We start from the raw sequence: 23,969 nt of genomic DNA on the forward strand, positions 1-23,969 counted from the left end.
ACACCATTCTCCTGCCTCAGCCTCCCGAGTAGCTGGGACTACAGGTGCCCGCCACCACGCCCGGCTAATTTTTTTTTTGTATTATTAGTAGAGACTGGGTTTCACCATGTTAGCCAGGAGGTCTCGATCTCCTGACCTCGTGATCCACCTGCCTCAGCCTCCCAAAGTGCTGGGATTACAGGAGTGAGCCACCACGCCCGGCCAGTATTTCAACTTTTAAGCCTGAGCAGCTAAGTCAGATGCTTGTGTTTATTATTTTATTTAAATTGGAAACACTTTATGTGTTTGAGATTGTCTCATACAACTGTAACAATGCAAACTGCCAGGCGTGGTGGCTCATGCCTGTAATCCCAACACTTTAGGAGGCTGAGGTGGGCAGATCGCTTGAGGTCATGAGGTTGAGACCAAACCTGGTCAATATGGTGAAAATACAAAAACTAGCTGGGCATGGTGGAACACGCCTATAATCCCAGATACTTGGGAGGCTGAGGCAGGAGAAGTGCTTGAACCCAGAGACGAGGCCATAGTGAGCCGAGATCGCACCATTGCACTCCAACCTGGATGACAGAGTGAGACTCCATCTCAAAAAAAAAAAAAAAAAAAAAAAAAATGCAAACAACTGGTGTAGGATAAGCTTGGTACCTGGCAAGGCGTTTAATCAAGGTTCTCCCATGTTAACATTCTCCCTGATTTAAAAAAAAAAAAAAAAAAAAAAAAAAAGGCCGGGCGCGGTGGCTCAAGCCTGTAATCCCAGCACTTTGGAAGGCCGAGACGGGCGGATCACGAGGTCAGGAGATCGAGACCATCCTGGCTAACACGGTGAAACCCCGTCTCTACTAAAAAATGCAAAAAAACTAGCCGGGCGAGGTGGCGGGCGCCTGTAGTCCCAGCTACTCGGGAGGCTGAGGCAGGAGAATGGCGTCAACCCGGGAGGCGGAGCTTGCAGTGAGCTGAGATCCGGCCACTGCACTCCAACCTGGGCGACAGAGCGAGACTCCGCCTCAAAAACAAAAAAAAAAGAAAAGAAAGAAACAATCTATTCAACAAATAAGTGATCATTAAAGACCTATTATGTGCTAAAGACAGGAAATACAAATGGCAAACAAGACAACCCGCCTGACATCACATAGTTTAAGCAAGCAACAAAAGAAAATATGACACGAACGACAATAGAATTCGAGTGCTTTCCGAGCACAAAGCCAGTGCATATAACCTAACTGTGTAAATTTTAAACCTTATTCTTGAGGTGGAGAAGAATGGCTACCTGTAAGTTTCACATGCTCCTATTAGGATCTAGAGAGTGTCTGTTATCTTGTTGAACTTGAAAACATAGCTTAAAATGCATACAACACTAGTGCTCCCCCTCCCATTATCCTTCAGTGTTTAAGGATGGAAAGAAAGCAAAGAGACCACATACACAGAACACTACCTCTGCATAAGAGGTACAATAACCATTCCCTTAAAACAAAAGTCCTCTTTAGGGAACTATAATACTAAAATATGTAGATTTATTTGTCACCTTTCTGGCAGGCAGAAAATTTTTCTGATACAGAATACCATAACTACAAGTTTTTCTCCTTGAGGAATATTATCGTACAGTGGCGGAGGAAGAGGAAGAGGAAAAGAACTGAGAAGAACCAGAAAGTATGGGAATAGGAACTGGAGGCAAAAAATAAGAATAAGCCAAAGCAGATATAAATATATTTGAAATGAAGTCTTAAAAACAAATTAAGGAAGTTTAAGGAAACTAAAACAGAGGCATTGCAACCACACCCCTGCTTCTTTCTATTATTAAAAAAGGAAGCCAAGATATGTAAAAGAGAGGGCTGCCTGTAGGCGCTTTGGCATGAAGTTATCATGTGCAAAGGTAAAATTATGTAACCCCAAGGACTAAAAAGAGTGTTTGATGAATACTCAGTTATGCCAAAGTTACCGAAAACATTTTCCATCTCAAGCATCCTAATTACACAACGCTTCTGGGACTACAGTGACCAGAGTTAATAACTTAGTGTCAAAAACCCAGGAGAGCTTTCAACAACTGTTAAAGAAACTAACACAGATTCAAACAAAATGCCATTTTGCATTTATATATTTACAAGAAAAAAGGCAGAAGAAATTTACTAGCATCTTACTGAAACTCCACCTCAGAGAAGTAAGATATGGAGTAGTTTCTATTAAGGGGCTGATGCAGGTCCATAGCTCGTTTTCCAACATTCTGGCAGTCAAACATGTCTTAGAATTCAGAATGTCTGGAGATTTTTGACAGGTGATACAGTGGGTATACACCATATATTTAACAACACCTCTAGAGAAGGCTGGGATAGTACAGAAAAGCCTGGGACAGCACACTATAATCAAACATTTGCTATTTCCACAATGAAACCTTTAAATATATGAAATAAAGAGAACAGTCGGAACAGATTTTGTGAAAAAATCAATTTGTGCCAAACACACGGAAAAAGTTTTGGTTTTCAGAGTGCTGTGGATGTTAGAACTGTTGAAAAGGAATTACGGTCCTATAGAACGATACTCATTACTCTTTATCATGTACCAATTTTATTGTGGTATTTTGGTGAATCCAGAATAATTCCAAAAGTCTCCTGCTGGTTCACACAACATGTCCTCTAAACCCTACCCAGTGCTAAATTTCTGTACCACATTCTCCTATCAGGGCAGTTTTTAGAAATCTAACCCTTGCAATTTATAGAACTGCCAAATCCAATTTTGCCACCACACAAAAAATGTTCATTGAATTGAATATATTGAACTCATACTAAAATGGCTTGCTCTCATTTTGTCACAGAAAAAACACTGTAACTGCTGAGGGCGTTCCAACCCAGGAAGCAACATCAAGTGAGTCACTAAAAGGACCCTAATTTTGTCCTAGATATCGAGATGCAATAACCCAATAAAACCCTATTATCGTAGTGTATTTACGTGTATATATTTCCAAACTATATGCAATATAAACAATATAATCCATATGCAATAAACACAATATACTATAACTAAGGTAAAATATTTTCACTGAGCGGGAAAAAACAAGAGACCGTTCCTCATCAACAGTGGTATAAAAAAGAATAAAGCAGTAGAAGTGCAGTTATACTAAATAATCTTTGAAGTCCCTTTTATCCTGATGTTCCATAAAAAATACAACTCAATGACATTGTAAATATGGTAAATATAACCTAAAATGAATAACTTTATTAGTAACACTCTTATAATTTGTAATAACTTTAAAGATATTACTTAGGTCTCCTAAGATTTCCAGAAACAACTTAACTGATGCCTTAATTTATTTTTGATAAATTTCCCCGTAACAAACTTTCCAAGCTTTAGAAATTATTTAACTTTGGCATTATACTTATCAAAGACTGCTAATGAGCAATGAATATAGAAGCCTCACTAAGGATGCTAAGTACAATTGACCCTTGTAATCTATGCATCCTTGGATTCAACCAACCTCAGATTGAGATATTCAGGGGAAAAAAGCATCTGTACTAAACTGAAAGTACAGACTTTTTTTTTTTAACCATTATTCCCTAAACAATACTTCATAACAACTATTTACATAGCATTTACATTGTATTAGGTATCACAAGTAATCTAGGAATAACCTAAAGTATAGGGGAACGTGTCAAAGGTTACAGGCAAATACTGTGCCATTTAATATAGGTACTTGACTACATCCTTGGAAATTTTTTGTTTTGTTTTGTTTTGTTTTTGAGACAGAGTCTTGCTCTGTCACCTAGGCTGGAGTACAATGGTGCGATCTCAGCTCACTGCAACCTCTACCTCCCAGGTTCAAGCGATTCTCCTGCCTCAGCCTCCCAAGTAGCTGGACTACAGGCGTGTGCCACCACACCCGGCTAATTTTCTGTACTTTTAGTAGAGAAAGGGTTTCACCATGTTAGCCAGATGGTCTCAATATCCTGACCTCGTGATCCGCCTGCCTCTGCCTCCCAAAGTGCTGGGGTGAGCCACAGCACCCAGCTCATCCTTGGATTTTGGTAGCCGTGAGGGGTCCTGGAACCAATTACTGAGGAACAACTAACTGTATGAAGCTATGAACAGAAACCACTACTTTAACTTGATTCTCTTGCTAATATTTTCTTTGCATTTTCTTCTGTGTCATCTTCATACCTCCACTCCAAATTTTAAAAAGACAGTTGGAAAATAAAAGGAAGTCATTTTTTTAAAGGGCTAAGAGGAGAGTGTAAAACAAAGGAGAAATTAGTTATTTTCAACCCTGCAGCACACTGGAATCGTCTGTAGAAATCCTAAAATATATCAATGCCCTAGCCCTTTCCGGGCCCTACTGATTATTTATGGAATATAAATTAGCATGGGTAGGATCCCAACATCTGTCTTTTTTTTTAAGCTGCCAAGAAAACTGTAATATGAAGTCGGGCCAAGAACCACCAATAAAAACTTTCTCCACAAACCCTTCCCTCCTCTCATCTATTTAGTTAAATGTTAGCATTCCCAGCCCCATAGCAAGGACTGCAGGAACTCTCTTTAAAATTCTCCATTTTACTTCTTTCATTTACTCTGTCACAGAAGAAAAATTACTAATTTTCAAATGGAAATTTGTAAACAAGTGTGTATAGTAAAATTAATTTTAGCTTATTGGATATTCTCATTCCCAAATGCTCAGGATTTCTTTTCAGTCTTCAAAAAACCACCTTCATTAGTAGGGTATTAAGGTAAACAGCAAAGCATACAATAATAAGCAAATACACAATATGCATTATTCTACTTATCAACTTTCAACAGATATCAGAAAATATGCAAAACAATTATCTTAAGGAGTTGATTATATTTCAATACTTTATTAACTACAAACATTTGCAGAATCTCAATTATATAAAGACACATCAGCTACAACATATCCTGATACTCATGTGACAGAAAAAGTACTCAGTAAAGATCCTTTTTTAAAATAAAAACTGGCATCACAAGATTTCACATCTTTAAGACTTAAAGATTTACATTTTTGAAGTAGGGAGAGTCGGACTGTTGTCAGATTCCCTAAAATAAATGTAGAAAAGAAAATAATGTTTTGTAAAAAATATGCATCTATAAACACTTTTTTTCAATGTCATCTACAACTGACGCCCACTAGTTTCATCTCCAAAACAATACTAGACTATTGTTGTACTCCAAATTAGAATTTGTACTCCAAATTAGAATCTTATTAAAAGGTCCTATAGTCATAAATTTGCACACACTAAGACTTACAGAATACCAGAAATTTTCTCTCTTCTGTCCTGATTACCTAATATATTTGCCTGCCACTTGAAAGTATTCATTGCTAGAATATAAAATAAGTATTTTACAGAAATAGAAAATAAACATGACACAGACTGGCTGTAAAGAAAAAAAAAATTTTCACTTCCCTTTTTACTAAAGGAAATTCTGAATATAATTTTAACTCTAATAAATCACAGTCTAATACACGGCCTAGTATACCACCTGAAGTCAAACCAAAAATATTAAAAAAACAGATAACACAATAATTTCAAAATATTCAGAAGTCCACTAATTTTATAACATATATTTGTACCAAAAGATATTATATGGCCAATTTCAACTTAAAACTTTAAGATAAGTAATTTTAATAAATCTAATTTTAAACATAAAGAAAACTGCAAAGCATCAATACACTTGAGGCACACTTTATTCATGGTAATATACAAGGAAAGCAAAGTTACATATTAAAATCTAAACTGGTAGTAAACACATCCCACCCCAAGATTCTACTCTCCTCAAAAAAAAAAAAAAAAAATTACTGTTTTTTCTGATGGTAGAAATAATGCACAGTGATAGCTGAAAACCCAAACAACATAGAGAAGTATAGGAAGTATAAAAATAAAAATCATCCTAAATCTCACAATTTTATAAGCAACTGTTATTAACACAAATATTATTCCAGAAGATGGATGGGTTTTCATACTCCACATACTTACAACCCATACATATACATACCTATGTATATATGTATAGCATATATGCACATATATATTCCTTTCATTTACATATATTGACAGTAAAGAAATGTTTAAGATCATTTTCTTGAAAATAAAATAATAAATTGTCCCAAACAGTCTGCTTTTGTATTTTCATTTAAGCAGGCTAGGTTTAAGATTATTGTGTGTGTGTCGGTGTGTGTGTGTGTGTGTGTGTGTGTGTCTATCTTTCTGTGCGATGTTGTCATTGTTGTTGACTGCTTGAGGCAAGCTGAAAAATTTTGTCTGTTTACTTATTTTACTGGAAAAAAAGAAAGAAAACTTCTGGCTAAATTTTTCCAAAGCCTAAGAACACAGGCATGTGTACTAAAGGTACAATCAATCAGCTGACTGATTTACAGTGGTAGCCCATAGTCCTGAGCAAAACTGCAAAGCAGGCAAGATTATTATGGCCTCCTAATTCTTACTTAGAAAGAGTATTACACTAGTAATCAGGATATAAGAATTCTACTAATCAGGAGTGTGACTTGAGCATTTCAATCTTCCTATGATTCACTTTAATTCTAAAATTCTACGGTTCTTCCCTTTCTCCCCATTCCCTCACCAACTTTGCTGCTCTCGAAATATGTAAAAACCATCCTTTCCTCCAATCTCACTGGTATTCCAGGATTCAAAATAAATCCTTCTGACCAAGAAACTCCCATTTCCTCAATTCACTTGTTCTCCCCAGACATGACAAGCAAAGTAATCAATGAAATCAAAGGTATGGGCAACTTTATGGTGAGGAAGGAAAGCAACAATGCAGAAGAAAATTTTAAATGAGTTTATAGGAACACATTTTTAATTTAAAATTAAATAGCTTCATGAGTTTCATGGAAAAAAAATTATAATCTTTCAACTTAACCACCTATTTTATTGACTCAAAGTTAGCCAATGAAAAAATAAAGTAGGGTTTTTAGCTCCTAAAATATTCAGACCCAGACAGGGGCAGTGGGTCACGCCTGTAATCCAGCACTTTGGGAGACGGAAGCAGGAGGATCACCTGAGGTCAGGAGTTCAAGACCAGCCTGGCCAACATGGCGAAACCCCATCTCTACCAAAAATACAACAATTAGCCAGGAAAGGTGGCGAGTGCCTGCAATCTCAGCTACTCAGGAGGCTAAGGCAGGAGAATCACTTGAATCCAAGAGGCAGAGGTTGCAATGAGCCGAGATCACACCATTGCATTCCAGCCTGGGAGACAAGAGTAAAACTCCATCTCAACAACAAAAAAAAGTAACTGGCCAGCCACGGTGACTCACGCCTATAATCCCAGCACATTGGGAGGCCAAGGCAGGCAGATCATTTGAGGCCAGGAGTTGGAGACCAGACTGGCCAGCATGGAGAAACCCCATCTATACTAAAAATACAAAAATTAGCTGGGTGCGGTGGCATGTGCCTGTAATCCCAGCTACTTGGGACACTGAAGCACAAGAATCGCTTCAAAACAGGTAGATACAGCGGTCACTATTGATCATCTCTCTAACATCCATATCCCCCAAATTCTTCCTTCCCATAATTTTTTAAAAATATCCTCCCTCTTCCATCTAACACAGAAAAATGTAATCCCAACACCAATTGCAGAAGGTATCTCCTGATTAGTAGAAACCAACCATGATAACCTTACTTTCCTTGAGATAACTAGTTAGGATGTACATGTGATCTAATTCTGGTCAATAAGATATGAAGAGAAAAGTATGTTGGTAGGCTTATGCAAAAGATTTATTTGCTTTTCCAGAGACAGAGACAGAAAGAGAGAGAGAGAGATCCATTCCTTCCTCGGGCCAATGCATGTCTAGATGTGATCTTGCTGCTGGCCTTAGGATGACTCCAACATACAGAAGACACAGAGCCAAGAAAATCACAGAGAGGCAGGCCAGAGTCCTCAAGTATTAGCTTGGAGTCACCCACCCTACCTTCATACTTCAATGTGCCATTTCAGCATCTACTGTAATTCAGCAAGCAATGTGGTTACACCAAAATACATAGCACACCACATATATCGCTCCTTCTCCAACCTGAACTTCCTGCTCCTTCAACTGAAAGTTCTCCTTTTCATTTGGACTGAGCTAGGCGAGATAGGAGGCTCAAGTGCTCCCGTATATATCAAGGGTGCCACATTTCCTCTTCCAAAGAACAATCTCCTCTACCTCAGCATTCCTACTTGGATGGAGGAGATGTTGGAACTATAAGAAGGCTTACCCCTCCAACCCTGACAGTACATAAAAGTTGAAAGGTAGCTTATGAAATCAGATTAGGGACCATATTGGGAAATATGTGAGAACCATAGATTGATCACCTGACTAGACAATTAAACAATTCATTCTAAGGAATGAACCTCTGGGAATACCAGAATCTTCTTCTTTTTTTTTCCTTAAAGAGGATGCTATTAAATAAATCTCTAAGCAGTAGCATAAACTAGGAAAGATGATGTTTTAGAAGCAGACTTCTTTAATATATTACAATTAATCAACGGTTCTGAAGTTAGCCTAAAAAGGAAATCATTTCTCAACATCTACAAACTCTATATATTTTTATTACAACTAAAACAAAAATGTCCATTCACAAGACAATCTTATAATACAGAGGTATGGCCTTTTCTTCAAGTGTGGGTCTATTGATGAAAGTTCTATTTCATTTTTCTTGCAAAAACCACTCCCCATAAAACAACACCTGTGATTTCCAGTTTCTGTTTCTTAAACACAGAAAGACATTTTACAAACATGTGAAAACTAATATTATTGCAGATTTTTTTAGATTATTAGGTTTTTTTTCCCTGATCATTTAAAATTATTTCACCCTCATCTATTTCAACCATAATTGATTTTGGCTACTCACTTGATTTCAAAGCAGCCAACTGGTTCTCATACAAACACCTTTTTATCTTCGGAGTTCACTCAATAATAATTCATTAAACTATGTGATTACAACATCAAGTGCCATAACAGTGTGTTGGGTATAAACACACATGTCTCTTGGTAAGTATACAGTAACTGGGGGAAATAAAAGTTCAAGATCAAACTAAAGAATAGGCTACTGTCACTCAATGTAGCATGAGCATCAGTCAGCAAATTCTACAGAGAGAATGAAGACTATCACTTAATCTCGCGAGTGGGTTAAGCAGAGGTCAGGTAAGAGAGATTTTCCTGTAACGGGGTGTTCCCGAGAGTCTTTGCTTGTCTACCCACCAATCCACCCTCTAAAATTCTTATCAGCAACTTCTGAAATGAAGGACAGAAGATTTACACAGTGCCTACTATGTGGCAGGCATCACATAGTCCTTGGCACTTTATATGAATTTCCTTCATTTTGATGAAGAACACAACGGCGGAGTAACGGTAACTCTCTTCCCTTTTTTTCCAAATGTAGCTATTAGCTAAAGAAAGTACTTCCAGGTAACACAAAGTGATCTAAATAAACGTAATAAATTTGAATACAACTTCAACCTCACATTACTACCCTAGAGAAAAAAACATTAAACTTTGCATTTAAGAAAAAGAATATCATCAGATCTTATCTCATTCCATTGAAAAGTTATGAAAAATGTGGGCATGATTTAGCCACGTCGACATAACTTACTCATAAATTTTCAATAAATTATAACTATGTAAGATATCATTACTAAACAAAGCAACCAAAAAAGTATGTCTTATCTCCCCAATACTTCAATTCATTGTTAAGAATGATTTCTTATAACTAAGATGATAAGCATCAAGTGGCAGGAGAGAGTATAACCAATCACTATGGTCTAAGAACAAATCAATATATATTTTCCTTAGGTTTCATAATAGAAGGGAAGCCCAAACATTTATAGTTGCTAAATCTCAGCTTTCAGAGAGAGCTTAAAAAAAAGAAAGAAAAAATGTCTAACAGCAGCCTCCACTATGTCGCTAAAAGTTATACACTTCTACATTCATCTCTCCTTCCATATTTCCTGAGCAGCTCAGATGCTCCTGAAAATCATTTCACATTAATAAAGCACACTTGATTTCTATACATTAAGAATCCAAGCATAGTTCTGTCCTGCAGATCAGCAAAAGGTGATGCTCTGAGGTACCTTAAATTCCCAGAACCATACCGTCTGCACCTACAGAATCCCACAATTAAAGACAGATACCTCAAAACTGCCACTTCTGAAGAAATTACATCATAAAGAATCAACACTCAGACATATACTATCAATTAATACCACTAATTGCCAACTGCTTGAGAAAAGATCAGAAAAAGGATGAAGACAGAAAATAAGAAAAAATAAATCATTGATGAATTAAGACTTTAAAGTCAGAAAAAAAAAACTGATTCAAATATTCACTCTGCTACTTCCAAGATATATCTTCCACACATTATTTAAACTCCAGAAGACTGTTTCCTGCTCTCAAAAATGAGGTTACACCACCTAACTCATAGAGTTGTCTTAATAGTATCATTTATGGCCTCTATCAAAGTATGCACTTAATAAATTATAGGAGGTATTGTTGTTGTTACTGGGAGGTTGAAGGGAACACAAATTCAGTTATAAGTCCTTTTTGAATACTAAGAAGGGAATAATTAAGGAAGCTAAGAGGGAAATAATTAGGAGGAAAAAACCTTCAATTTTCCCTGTAACATGATTTTACACGCACTTATAAACTGATTTTTTTTCTAAGCACTCCTTTGATAATGACTAAGTGTGGGGTTACATTATTTTAGGGTCATCTAATATTTAAGATGACTTAAAAACTTCACACACATTTATCCGGAACTGTGAAAGTGTCTCATATTATCATCCCTCTGTTACTGTCAATTTTCTTCACGTACAGATTCCTTTATTATTACTTCATTAAAACCACTTTCTGTGAAAACATACACTCTTTACATTTCACTTCATCCACAGTAAATCTCACTATTAACAATAATGTAACTATTCAATGACCTATATTTTGTTATTTAATACTTCAGCATTCCTTCAATTTAGTTTGATACATCCTTTTGGGAAGCCCTTTGGAACAAAACAACCACTTGTTCCATTCTGAAAAACATCTGAACCAATAAACTATACCAGAATAAGTCTACTCCCAGCATGGAGTGGATTACAGGATGGATCAGAGGAGACACAGAGAAGTAACTGGAGAGCTTCTCTTCCTGGGTCACATTTTTACAGTCTGGATTGATTTCATGTATAACCAATTACTAGATTACCAGACACACTCATATTAAAATGCAAATAAATAAATATAATGAAACTATGTATAGATTGTTTTGGATTATATACTTTTCTGCTTTCCTTCAGTAGTGCCAATGATAGACAATTGACTATTTTGTTATAACTTGTTTCCTTAAACTTACTATCCTTATTTGCCTACCTACTGTAGCATAGGTTCCGTACATTTGGACCTTCATGCCTCCAACTGACTCATCTTTAAATACAAGTTGGACTTCCATGGCCTGAGCTCCAGCTACTTTCATAGCTTCTCCCACAAAGACCTCCTGGCAAAACAGCCTTATGTCCAGTTCAACAAGCCCTATAACACAATCACATGCCTTTGCTCAGGCTGTTCCCTTCACCCAGGAAACTACCCCCACCATCACTCCCTCCGCCCCCATTTTGCCTATTAAACTATGTTAAGGCCCAGATGGAGTGTTACCAGCTCTACATTCATTCAAAATTTCCCAGTCAAAAATTAGTGTCTCACACACACCCCATGCATCCAATACACCTCCAACAAAACCCACAGGAATCTGTGAATTACCTCTGTGTATGTCTGCTTCTCCCTTGAAGGCAGTACTGAGTCTCATTCATCTTCATATTCTACCCACTGTTCCATCCTTGCCACACAGTAAAGGTGGTCCTGGTTGAATTAATTCCTTGATTCCACTAATCCCAGTTCTTTATTTTCAAGGAAGTAATAAATGCCTTTCACGTACAGAAGATTTTGTTAATATATTGTAAATGCTTGCAAAATCTAATGATGAAAATGTCAATAATTACGTAATGCACTAATGTTTAAGCTGATGAATGGCAGAAGGGGTGGATGACTACAATAAATCATCAGTAAAGATAATCGTTTCTCAAGATTCCCCAAAAAATGTCATTCATAACATTAAAATTAACCTTTCTGTCCCCCATTCTAATAATTACTTCTACTTAATACACATTCAGAAATGCAAGTTCACATAAAGCAGAAGTGTCTGTACATTCTGCTAAGAATATATCTCAAAGCCATACAATGTATTTGATAACATCTTTCTTCCAATGTCCATAAATGTAATTTTTATATTTTATCTTCTGTGCAACTATAAAGATTAGCTATACAAAATAAGATAATTTTATCTTAAGATACAACTGGAGCAAAGTTTGTAAATAATTACAAAATACACTAAGTACATCTCCAAAAAAAAAAAGAAAAGAAAGACAGAAAGCTATTAAGAATGTCACACACCAGATCTGATTTTTTTGACGAAAAATGATTTCTAGTTTCACATCTTTCTAATTCCACATTATTCTCACAATTCCTGTAATGTTTTTCTTCTAAATGTATGGGGAAAGCCAATATTCCTCGAAGAAACATCTTTAAAAAGAAACATCTTTAAAAAGCATAGAGTTTTAATTTTATATCCCATCTTAGATATAGTTTGCTATCTCTTATACCTGTGCGCAAATGTCATTTGAATCGGAAGAATTACAAAAGTTAAAATAATGACTTACTTTCTTAATTCATTAAAAATAAGTAGGTTTATAATTCTCTAATTTAAAGTAGATATTTTAGCAGAAGATTTAAAAGGGGCCACTGAACAGCCTGGGTGATTACCACAAAAGAGTTAAAAGTAATTCACACAGTGTATCAACAGTAGCTGTCTCCCACACACACAGGCACACTCTCTCTCTCCCCCATCTGAACTTTTCCTCCCTAAAACATGAGGTGGGAGAAAGGGAATGACCATGACACAGGCCTAACTACCCCCACCCCACGAATAGACACACATCTCCCTCCTCATCCTGCTGAAAAGAAATGTGGAGGCTATGGACCAAGAGATCCGACGCCTCTCAGTGTCACTTCCCCTGCATGTGGGATAAACAAACAAACCGGCACCATGAGAGTAACCATCAGAGTAATTATGTTAACCTTTGACCAATGTCTTAGTTAAGTTTTGAGTTGAGTCAAAGCTCTAACAAACAGGTAAATCCCTGTGTCCCCCCACCCAACCCCTTACACACTCCAACGGGAAGTTTATCCCTGAACTGAACGCTGGCCCCCGTCACGTCCTCCCAGCCGATGCATGCCTCCTTCCTGCCCAAAGCCCCTACTCCAAAGGTAATTGTCCGGACATAGTCAAGGAGCACCGTGGGCGACACTCCCCACCTCCCAATCTCTTCTAAGGAAGCCCCCGCCGGGCCAGCTGGCCCACCTCCCTCGCCGCCCCAGTCGCGCCGCACCACTCCGGCAACTTTTGCACCCAGCCCGGCCCGCCACCCGCGGCCCCCGCTGCCCCCTAGCCCTCCGCGCCCTCAGCCTCTGACTGCGGCCCCCTCCGGCCCACGCCTCCTGGCCGCCCGCGCCGGTCTTCGCCCACCCCTCCCCCGACACCCGCGCCGGCGGCGCCGCCCCCGCCGCACCCCACCCCACCCCGCCAGAGACCCCAGCCCCATCCGGGAGGGAGGGCGTCGCGGCCGCGCCGAGGCAGCCACCGGGCCGGGGCTGACGGCCGAGCACCAACGCGCAGGGGGCTTTACCTCAGAGGCGCGGCCGCGAGCAGCGGGGTCGGTCCCGGGCGCGGGCGGCGCCCCCAGTCAGTCAGTCAGCGCCGGCGGGGGCAGCGACGGCGGCACATCACACCCGCCGGCGGCCGGAGGAGGAAAGCAAGCCACGCAGGGAGCGAGCGAGCGAGCGAGGTAGGGGGGAAGGAACGAGAGAGGTAACGCAGCGCTGCTCGGATTCGGTCCTTGCACTGCTGCTGGTGCCTCCTACCGCCGCCGCTGGCCAGAGAGTCGCCGCCCGAGCCTCTGCTGTCGCCACCGATGCAGCTGGGAATGAATGCACAGCGGCGCCTCGCTTATCCGGAGGTCAAACATCCTTCTGCCTCGGGCATCCGGATCGACGCCGGACCCGGAAGTGAACACATGGAAAAAAAATTAAAAAGGAAAGCGTCTCTCTAGCTGCGGCGGCCCCCAAGCTGCCCGCATCAGCGAAAAGAGCCGAGTAGAGCCGAAGATTGCACCAGCCTTCTTGGATTGGTCGGATCACCGACCGGAAAGGAGACGGCGCGGTCATTGGCTGGCAAGGTATATAAAGCCTAAGCCGCGCCCTCTTCTCTTCTTCTTAGAGCCGTGCGTGAGGGAAAGTGAGGAGCAGTTGTGGATGCGAGCGTTTCTCTGGATGAGGCAGTGGGCGGAGAGGCATAGCAAAGTCTACGCAGAGAACTGGAAGAAAACACCCCCGTGCTTTAGGAGAGCTACTAAGAATTGAGTGAGAAAAGGGCCTTAAGGGTGCCATTGTGCCAAGTCAGGGTGCTGAGGCTTTCCCTATTGTGCTCAGCCCGCCAGGTTCCAAAAAATCTTAGGGCCCGGCCTAGGAGTATGACATCACTGGGTTGACATTTTCCCCAACTTCTCTATAACCCCAGTGCTATATCAGGGCTCCAACTGCTTAGAAATATGAATTATGTCTCACATTTGCATCTCATTTGCTGTTTGTAAGCTGAGGTAATCCTCTGAATTATATAGTGTGGTATTATCTGTTTTTCAAATTCACCTTCCAAAGTTCTGAGAAGCCAAACATCACCCAAGTCATCAAGTTGTAGTGCACAAACTGAAATGAGTGTTTCTGACCCGCACTCAAGTCCACTCTGCCTACGTAGAAAGAATATGGCATTCCTTTCATTTTCCCTCTTGCAGTTGGTTCCCTGGGATGAAGATAAGTCATTTTGGTAGACTTCTATGGAAATGGATCCACCACGAAGGCATTGAAACTATAATTTTTTAAAATTGTGATTCATATGTCTCAAGTCCTTTCAAAAGTTAGGCATGAAGGTGTGCAGGGAGAAGAATCATAGCCTGGTGCCATGTTTTTAAAATGTTTGTTTCACCAAACACGTTTATATTCTTGATATACTTACTGTATCAAGAAACTTGAGTCTTGTGTATAGCTCTCCTGTCCACCTCTCAAAACGAAAAGCCTCTAATGAAACAAATGCACTCCTTCATTTTCCTCCCTACTTTGCCAGATTAATGGTATAGCTAATGCGTTACCTTTGGAGGGGTAGTTAGTATGGAAATCTGTTTTTGATTTTGGTTTGTAATACAACAGTACCTTTTTTTTTTTTTTTTTTTTTTTTTTTTGAGACGGAGTCTCTCGCTCAGTCGCCCAGGAGTGCAGGGCGCGATCTCGGCTCACTGCAAGCTTCTCCTCCCGGGTTCACACCATTGTCCTGCCTCAGCCTCCCAAGTAGCTGGGACTACAGGCGCGCGCCGCCAGGCCTGGCTAATTTTTTACATTTTTAGTAGAGACCGGATTTCACCGTGTTAGCCAGGATGGTCTCGTTCTCCTGACCTCGTGATCCGCCCGAGGCTATCCGCCCGCCTCGGCCTCCCAAAGTGCTGGGATTACAGGCGTGAGCCACTGCGCCCGGCCAACAGTGCCTTAAAAAAAAAAAAAAAAAAAAAAAAAACCACCTCCCTTCTCACTTTCTTCTCCAAACTGGAAGTTAAGAAGTGACTAGCATCACCAGTCTTAGAAGGGTAGTGTTAAGAGCTCTGCTCCATACTTACCACACCGTCATTCTGTAGGAGACTCAAAAGCAGCTAAGATGTATGCATGCTCAGAATTGTGAATGACTTGCCTAAGCAGATGACATATCCCAGAATTTCTGATCTCTCCCAGGACCCCCTGCTAGACAAGAAACAAAGTTAACATCTCACTCAGTAGAAGTGTCTGCAACACAGGAAACTAAACATTGTCCTCAACTCCCAACAAACCATTTTATTCTCTCTACCTCAAAAAACTCAGTTTTGATAAAGAACACCCCACCCTTCTAAGTTTTCATAAATGGTTGAGAAAGTCAAGTATATAAATATATGATCAAATCACATTTTTAAATTAAAAATGAGCTGGTCTAAGTACAGTGGTACTTAAAACGATCACAGCCAGTTACAGATTTCTTTGTTCCTTCTCCCCTCCTGCTGTTTCACTTGACTGGTATTTATTAAATTATATTAGAAATGGATGGGAATAAGTGTTTACAATTTTAACACTGCAGTGAAGCATTTGGTTAAAATTTGGCCCATAAGCTCCTATAGATTAAAACTGGCAAAGCCTGGTGTAGCGGTTAATGCCTATAGTCCCAGCAACTTGGGAGACTTGAGGCAGTAGGATCCCTCGATCCCAGGAGTCTAAGGCCAGCCTGGGCCACATAGTAGGACCTTTTCTCCAAAAAAAAAAGTAACCCAGGTAGGAGGCAATGAAATTTTCAGGTCATTCTATTAACGTATAAAACAAATTGCTTTGGGAGGCCGAGGTGGGTGGATCACCTGAAGTCAGGAGTTCGAGACCAGCCTAGCCAATGTGGCAAAACCCCATCTCTACTAAAAATACAAAAATTAGCCAGGTGTGGTAGCGTGCACCTCTAATCCCAGCTACTCTCAGGAGACTTGAGGCAGGAGAACCACTTGAACCTGGGAGGCAGAGGTTGCAAGTGGAGATAGCGCCACTGCACTCTAGCCTGGGCAACAGAGTGAGACTCAGTCTAAAAAAAAAAAAAATTTTTTGTATGTATATGAAAAATTGGCAATATGAAAACAGCTTATATTAATGAAGGAAAAGCCAAACCACAGGCATTGCAAGCAAAACTCTTTATCTTATAGCATGATGTTCCAACCTAAGCAGCCAGATTATACTTTTCACTCTGCTATATTACAAATCAAATACAGTTTATTTGTTGTGTCACCTCACATTTCCTGGCATTGCCACTCTTCAGGTATTTATATTCTATTAATATTTTTCATTATGATTATAGCATAAATTCATGTGATGCTGTTGTCACAATTTTATAGTACATTGGAAACTTGCGTTTATCAAATTCTCTTTTGACAAAAGGTTTGTCTACATGTCCTACAGATGCTTGGTGAGAGAGAATGGTATGTAGTTTGTGGAATGTAAAGCTGGCCATTTTTTCTCCTTTGTAAGCAGTAAAATTTAAAGTGGAAGAAAGATGGAAATGAAACAGTTTGATTATGGTTTTAAGCAGGAAATTATGAGATTAAGATATTTACTAAGACTTTTCAAAATAAAAACTGATAAAACATTCATTTTCTTCTTTCAAATATTTTGCTTAACTGTAATGGTAAACCTGGCATGGTGATTAACTGGTTGCCAGAATAAGGCCTGAGGCATCACCAAATTATACTTAATTCTTTGTTTTTTAACATTATTTTAAAGGAAAAGTACCTGGAAGAAAGATGTAATTAAGAAGTAAACAATGAAGTAAAACAGGGAAGGATGCAAAATGGAGAACTATAACAATAGCCAGGGGCTGGGAGCAGAGCAACATATTTTACTGCGACGAGGAGAATAATTTCTTCCCCCATCAAGCCTACAGTCAAGGGGAGGAACAAGAAGGATTCTGGGAGAAAGCAGCTATAGCAGGTTTTGGGGAAGCTATTGCTTAGCAACCTTTATTTCAGATTGTTACATGAGTACAGCTTGAAAGAGTCAAGACATTGTTTTATACCATCCTTAGAAGGATGGTTTGAAGTATTTGGTAGGTGGCAAAATAAATGTACAAGAATCACAAAACTTTTCTGAGAGACTTTATTGCATGTTATAATATTGATCTTCAGAAATGTTTGATAAAATCACATTTTTTAGGATTCCTTGTCTTAGCTCAGGTTGCCATAACAAAGTATTGCAGACTGAGTAACTTAAGCAATACAAATTCATTTCCTCACAGTTCTGGAAGCTGAAAGTCTGAGGTCAGGATATCAGCATGGTCAAAGTCTGGTGAAATCTTTCTTCCTGACTTTCGGATTGGCACCTTCTCCCTGCGTCCTCACATGGCCTTTCCTCGATGTGTGGGCATGGAGAAACACGGTGATCTCTCTCCCTTCCTTATCTTAATCCTATAGAAGGCCCCGCCTTCATGACCTCATCTAAACCTAATTACCTGCCAAAGGCCCCATCTCCAAATTCCATCACATTCGGGGTTAGGGATTCAACATATGAACTTTGGAGAGACAAAATTCAGTTCATAGCACTCCTCAAAGGAGTATTTTCCGTGCAGAGAATATATCATCTATAAATTAAAGGTAAAGGCCAGACAGGATATTAATAAGAGAAGACAACTTTTAGACCATGTTAAAATCTCATGGAGAAGACAGTACATTCTTAAGAGAGAACTTCCATAAAGAAAATGCTCCATAGGGAAAAGCTAAAACAGCATAAAAATGTAAAAGTGTCTTGCCAAAAAGTGACTAAATCTCTAGCTAGGCAATTTAATTTTTGTTTTTATCCATTAGCAGACCTGAATTCTGGCAGTTTTTAAGTAAGTTTGGCTATCCAAAGAATGTTGTTTTGTGATAAATGGAAAAAGAGTTAGCTAAAGCTGTGATTTTCTTGTAATGGTTTCAAGAACAGCTTGAATTCTGAGTAATATATGAATCTAAAGTTTGGAGATGGTCATAATAATTAGTCCCTGTTCCATTTTCCCTCTTCTTGTCTTCTTTTGCTCCCCATGGTTGTATCTTCATATTTCTACCTCAAGAGTCCTTCCCAGATCATGAACCAAATCTGAGCAAGACTAAATGTCTCAACAGCTCCCACCCATAAGAACCTTGCAGCCCTCTGAAGATGTGGAATGCCAAGTAAGAGTGCTGGATTACAGGTAGACTTCAAGCTGTGCCACTCCCCTATATCCCTGATATTTTCCCAGTCTATAGCACTGGACTTCTCCTTTGCTTTTCTTTCATAATTGAAACTATATGAATTCCTAAGCTCCCATCTAATGTGAAAGTTTAAGCTTGGTTTGGAAAATTTTTCACTAGTCCCAGTTCTGACTAGATGTTCATTGGACAGGATACTTTTATGATACATTACCCTCAAGCTACTGAACTTTTTCAAACATCACCCACTGACTAAGCTTACTAGATTACTATATCTTTCTGCTGAATAGGACTGCACTGGTGCCACAGCTTGTCTATGCCATGTCTGAACTTCATGTACTCTGTGGACAGTGAACAAGGGCCTACCTTGTGGGCATCAGCCTCTCTGATTGTTTCTTTAGTCTCGGTTATGCTTGGTTATGCTTGGCCTTAACGTCATCCCTTTCTTCACTAACTAGTACTGCTGAATTCCTGACATGTCTTCATCCTCCTACCTATGCCTATTGTGGTATCAGTGCCATATCTGTCTGAATAAGATCACAGGGTCAATAAAAATTAAAATTGATGTGAGATGATACTTTAGTTTAAATTCTCACTTCTGTTTAGTTCTCATTCTACTTCTGCTGTACTTAGGATTATGCCACTTTTTGGCTTTCTTCTATATTCCTTCCTTATGCAAGCTTTTTAAATAGTCTGCACCTCAGCTCATCTGTAAAATGAGGCAATAATATATATACCATATTGATATCAAGAAGATTAAATGAATGATATGTCTGCAGTGTACTTGTCACAGTGTCTGACATATAGTAAACAATAAATAAATAGTTGTTGTTAGATACCGTATGACCCCTAAGAACCTGCATTTTCCAATCCAACATGAGCAGTAATCAGAAGTTGAAAATATCAGATCCCAAGCTGTTTCCTAGCTTTAGGAGTCTAAGACTTGAAACCAGATTGTGGTTCTGAAGCAAAACATTATTATTTGAATTTGCTTCCGGCCCTTTCAAAATTTTATTTACCAAGTACTTACGGACATTTATGGTGTATTGGCTGTCCAGCATCTATTTACCCTTTCCTAATAGCACTCAGATTTCCCTTTGATGAATCTTTTTCTATCTCACTCTATTCAGTGACCAGGGGCTGTGCCTTCCTATAGGTGTGGAGTAAGGGAGGAGTAATGAGGGACATGTTGCTGAAACAATATCAATTGGATTCTCTCTCCCTAGATTTGAATTATTAATATTATTATTATTATTGAGACAGGGTCTCATTCTGTCACCCAGGCTGGAGTGTACCTAGATTTGAATTATGCGGTGAGGAACATGAAGACTAAAAACAGTTGGAATGGGAGGGACTCCATCCCAAGAGTGGCACCCTGACCACACGGTTTCTGACATAGAATAGTGGCTATGATCTTACTTGCCAGCCTCTGGAGCATTTTGGATTCTGCCTAGACCAAGCCTTCCAGCTTCTGTCAATTCTCTGACTCCCCTAATTGCCTTCCACTAAATTCTGTTTGATTACATTACCCAGAGTATATTTCTTTTGTTTGCAGTTGAATTATCCTGATCACCAGGTTTTCAGCTTTTGGTTAGCTTTTGGTTTTCCTCACTCTTTCTCTTTCTCTCCCTCTCTCCTACAAAGTACTCTTTCTGTTCATAATCTGGCTCTGCATCCACATGAACATTTAAATTCAAAGCTATAATTTGACCCTATTTCACTTCTTTGGTTTCACCCTAACATAATCTCTGACTGTCTCACTGTTGTGAGGCTCCCTAGCTTCAGGTTTGTGTTCTCCTAATTGACAAAGCTAGCCACACCCTACCAAAGCTTTGTATTTCAGTGCAGCTGCCTTCTGTCACCAGGCAGCCCTACCTCAGCTTCTTGCTGAAACTCTGCCAATTGCAGACCTAACCCTTTGGACTGTGACTTAATGCTTTGTGTTCTGCCAGCTTCGGTGACCTGATCTAACTGACAACAAATTTCAACCAAATGCCAATGCTTGCTTTCTAGAACTGTTACTTTAGTATCTATTAGTGTATAGTTGTCAATTTATATTCGTAATAATAAAATCTAGAATAGTCCTCTATCTCGTTTCCTTTACAATACTGTCTATGCTCTTCTGATATTGTTGATTCATGTCAACCAAGATAAATCAACTTGGTCTCTCTATAATGAAAAGAATTGTGTGTTATAAAGTAACTACAGCAATTTGGGTACTCAGTGCTGGGGTAACACTTGATTTTAAAAGCTGCCTAATCAACTCTGTTCTGGTTTTCAAATATTAAAGAGAATCCAGTTGTGAAGTGTTTGAGCTACAAACCAAAACAGCAGTCCTCAGCTTTCCCCTACATGCCTTTAAATCAGACATTAATATCTCACTGGAAATCTGTCAGTGGCGTTGAACAGGCTACTCTAGAGAGTCATGGTTAAGGTTGCAAAAAAGAAGCTGACTTTAGAATTCATTTCCACATATCAAAAAACCCCAATTGTAAATGATTAAGTGATAATAAATGTTAATTATTATTAAACTCAATAGAGTAAAATATTGTTCAAAGCAATAGAAAGAATATGTAGCAGATATTAAGATTATGACTGGTCAGTAAATGGAAAGAATACTGATTTTATCCTGCACATATAAAATAATTTTTAAAAGATCATGATTCCAAATGACTTTAAAATGTTGTATCTTGTATATCCCTAGTGGGATTTATCATAAAGACAAAAAAATTATAAAAACTGGTTTTTTTTGGTAGTCATATTGTTGGTACTTATACTGTTTTTCCTGATACTATGATATGTGCAATGTGGGATAAAGCAAAATGAGTTACTATAATATATTGTAATTCTGTTATTCTTGACATTGACATACATTAAAAGAGAGAATAACTAAACTGACTATAGTTGTAAATTTGAATTAGAAGTATCATCATGAACTCATAGTATTTCATACAGGTATTTCCTAATTCAGTTGACTGAAAAGGCCCAGAAGCAAGCCAAACTCTGTTGCGATGAGTATCATTAGCCCTTACACTTCAGACTTCATATAGCAGAGCCTTTGGAAGAGAGAAAAGTAGAATATGGTACTATATTCCTTTCCTATTGCTGCTGTAACAAATTACCATAAATTTAATGGCTTAAAACAATAAAAAATTATTATCTTACAGGTCTAGAGGTCAGAAGTCCAAAATGGTTCTCACTGAACCAAAATCCAGGCATTAGCAGGGCTGTGTTCCTTCTGGAGGCTCTAGGAGATAATTCATTTGCTTCTGTTTTCCAGCTTCTAGAGGCTTCCTACATTCCACTTGCACCTTCAGAGCCAGTATCGTACCACTTCAAATTCTGCTTCCATCATCACATCTCTGACTGTCACTGTTACTTCCCTTCTTGACTTGGAAGGAATCCTATTACTACATTGAGCCCACGAGGATAATCCAGGATAATCTCCCTGTCTCAGAATCCTTAATTTAATCTTAATGCAAAGTCCCTTTTGCCATGTGAGATAATATATTCATAGTTTCTGGGGATTAGGATGTGGACATCTTTGGGGGAAGGGACATATTTTGCCTACCGCAAGCACCAAGTCAAATAGAAGGGCTTTAGGTTTTAAAAAGGGGTTGAGTCTAACCACAGTTGCTGAGATAAGACTTAATACCTACAAATGCCACATCTGGCTCTTAGAATAATTTTATCGGTATTGCCCACAAGCCTTATATAATGGCAAATTGGATGAAATAAAACTAACAACTACTGAGTGCCTAACTGAAGACTTTCAGGCATTTTCTAGAAAACATTTCTTAATCGCCATAGATAGGTATCATTTTTCTTTGTAAATGAGAAAAGTAAGACTCAGAGTTAAAGCAAAGTGTTCAGGTCATTCAGCTAGTAAATGACAGAGCTACAATTTCTATACAGGTATGTCTGACTCCAAAGTCCATGTATTTACCCTGCTTTTCATGATGTGGTAGAAGGGGTGAGTTAGGAGATCCTGGGACACACTGTCAGACTTAGGGATTGCTTATTATAATACAGTGTCTCCAGATTGAATGTGTTTAGGCAGAGGAATAAAGGAAAGAGAGAAGGAAGAGGAAAGAAAGGATAGAGAGATCCTAAAGTAGTGATTTATACCAAATTGAATTAGAGCAACTGCAAATATGTATATGGGAGAGCAATAAAAAGAGACAGGCTGAAGGAAAACCTTTTCAAAACACAACTTCAAGGATTGTAGCATCCACAGGAAACAGCACCAGTCAGAGAATTACTATGGTCTGTACTCAGAATACTCTTTAATCAACTCTTATTGCAAAATGTCAGGTCCCAAAGAATGACGATTCTTTAAGCTAAAAAATCAATATTTACTTGTGTACAACTGGCTCACTTACATAAGTGATCCTTTCAGCCACATATCTACACAAATGATTGTTAGTAATTATTTTTAGTAAACATTCCCTGACCTTTAGCTGCTTGCAACTCCAGGTTCTCTTCTCAACTACTTTATCCTTGAGGATTCAGTAGGAAGTTGCGTTGTTTGAAATTAGACGGTGTCTGTTCTAACATGTCCTGGTTAGGCTTAGCTTTGATAAAAAGGTTGTGAGTCTAATTAATGGGTCTGCCATTAATTAACAAGAGGGGTGTTTAAGAGTCTAACTTTAAACTGGCTTGTCAGATAATACTGAAAACATTTGAAAAAAATATTTTGGGGGAATTTTCTAAAAATTATGCAGCCTTTCTATTACTATAGATATCTCAAATTTATGCTTTGATTTAGATACATCTGGCCCACATGATTTTGTATCTGCTCCACTGCCCCAACAAACATCTTGCATAGAACTTGCTTACCAAAACGTGGATTTCTGTTATGGACAACTTTTTTTTTTTTTTTTTTTGAGACAGAGTTTTTACTTGTTGCTCAGGCTGGAGTGCAAAGGCACAATTTTGGCTCACTGCAACCTCTGCCTTCTGGGCTCAAGCGATTTTCCTGCCTCAGCCTCCCTAGTAGCTGGGATTATAGGCATGTGCCATCATGACTGGCTAATTTTTGTATTTTTAGTAGAGGTGGGGTTTCGCCACGTTGGTCAGGCTTGTGTTGAAGTCCTGACCTGAGGTGATCC

At 39.0% G+C, this 23,969-nt stretch overlaps 1 protein-coding gene across 7 annotated transcripts in view; it reads right to left on the minus strand.

Annotated features, from left to right (window-relative positions):
* CSNK1G3 (casein kinase 1 gamma 3) overlaps positions 1-14,187 on the minus strand; it is a 105,241-nt gene extending 91,054 nt beyond the window's left edge. For 4 of the 7 annotated variants that reach the window (XM_030927469.1, XM_030927475.1, XM_030927473.1 and 1 more), the window contains exon 1: positions 13,720-14,187. The gene's annotated coding sequence lies outside the window, so the exon portion shown is untranslated. Of the gene's footprint in view, positions 1-11,737; positions 11,902-12,427; positions 12,552-13,719 lie in introns of those variants that run through there. The other 3 variants (XM_030927470.1, XM_030927471.1, XM_030927472.1) reach the window with 3 other exon arrangements.
* Positions 14,188-23,969: the final 9,782 nt, after the last annotated feature.

This window comes from Rhinopithecus roxellana, chromosome 3 (assembly GCF_007565055.1).
Source record: "Rhinopithecus roxellana isolate Shanxi Qingling chromosome 3, ASM756505v1, whole genome shotgun sequence".
In the NCBI taxonomy this organism is placed as follows: domain Eukaryota; kingdom Metazoa; phylum Chordata; class Mammalia; order Primates; family Cercopithecidae; genus Rhinopithecus; species Rhinopithecus roxellana.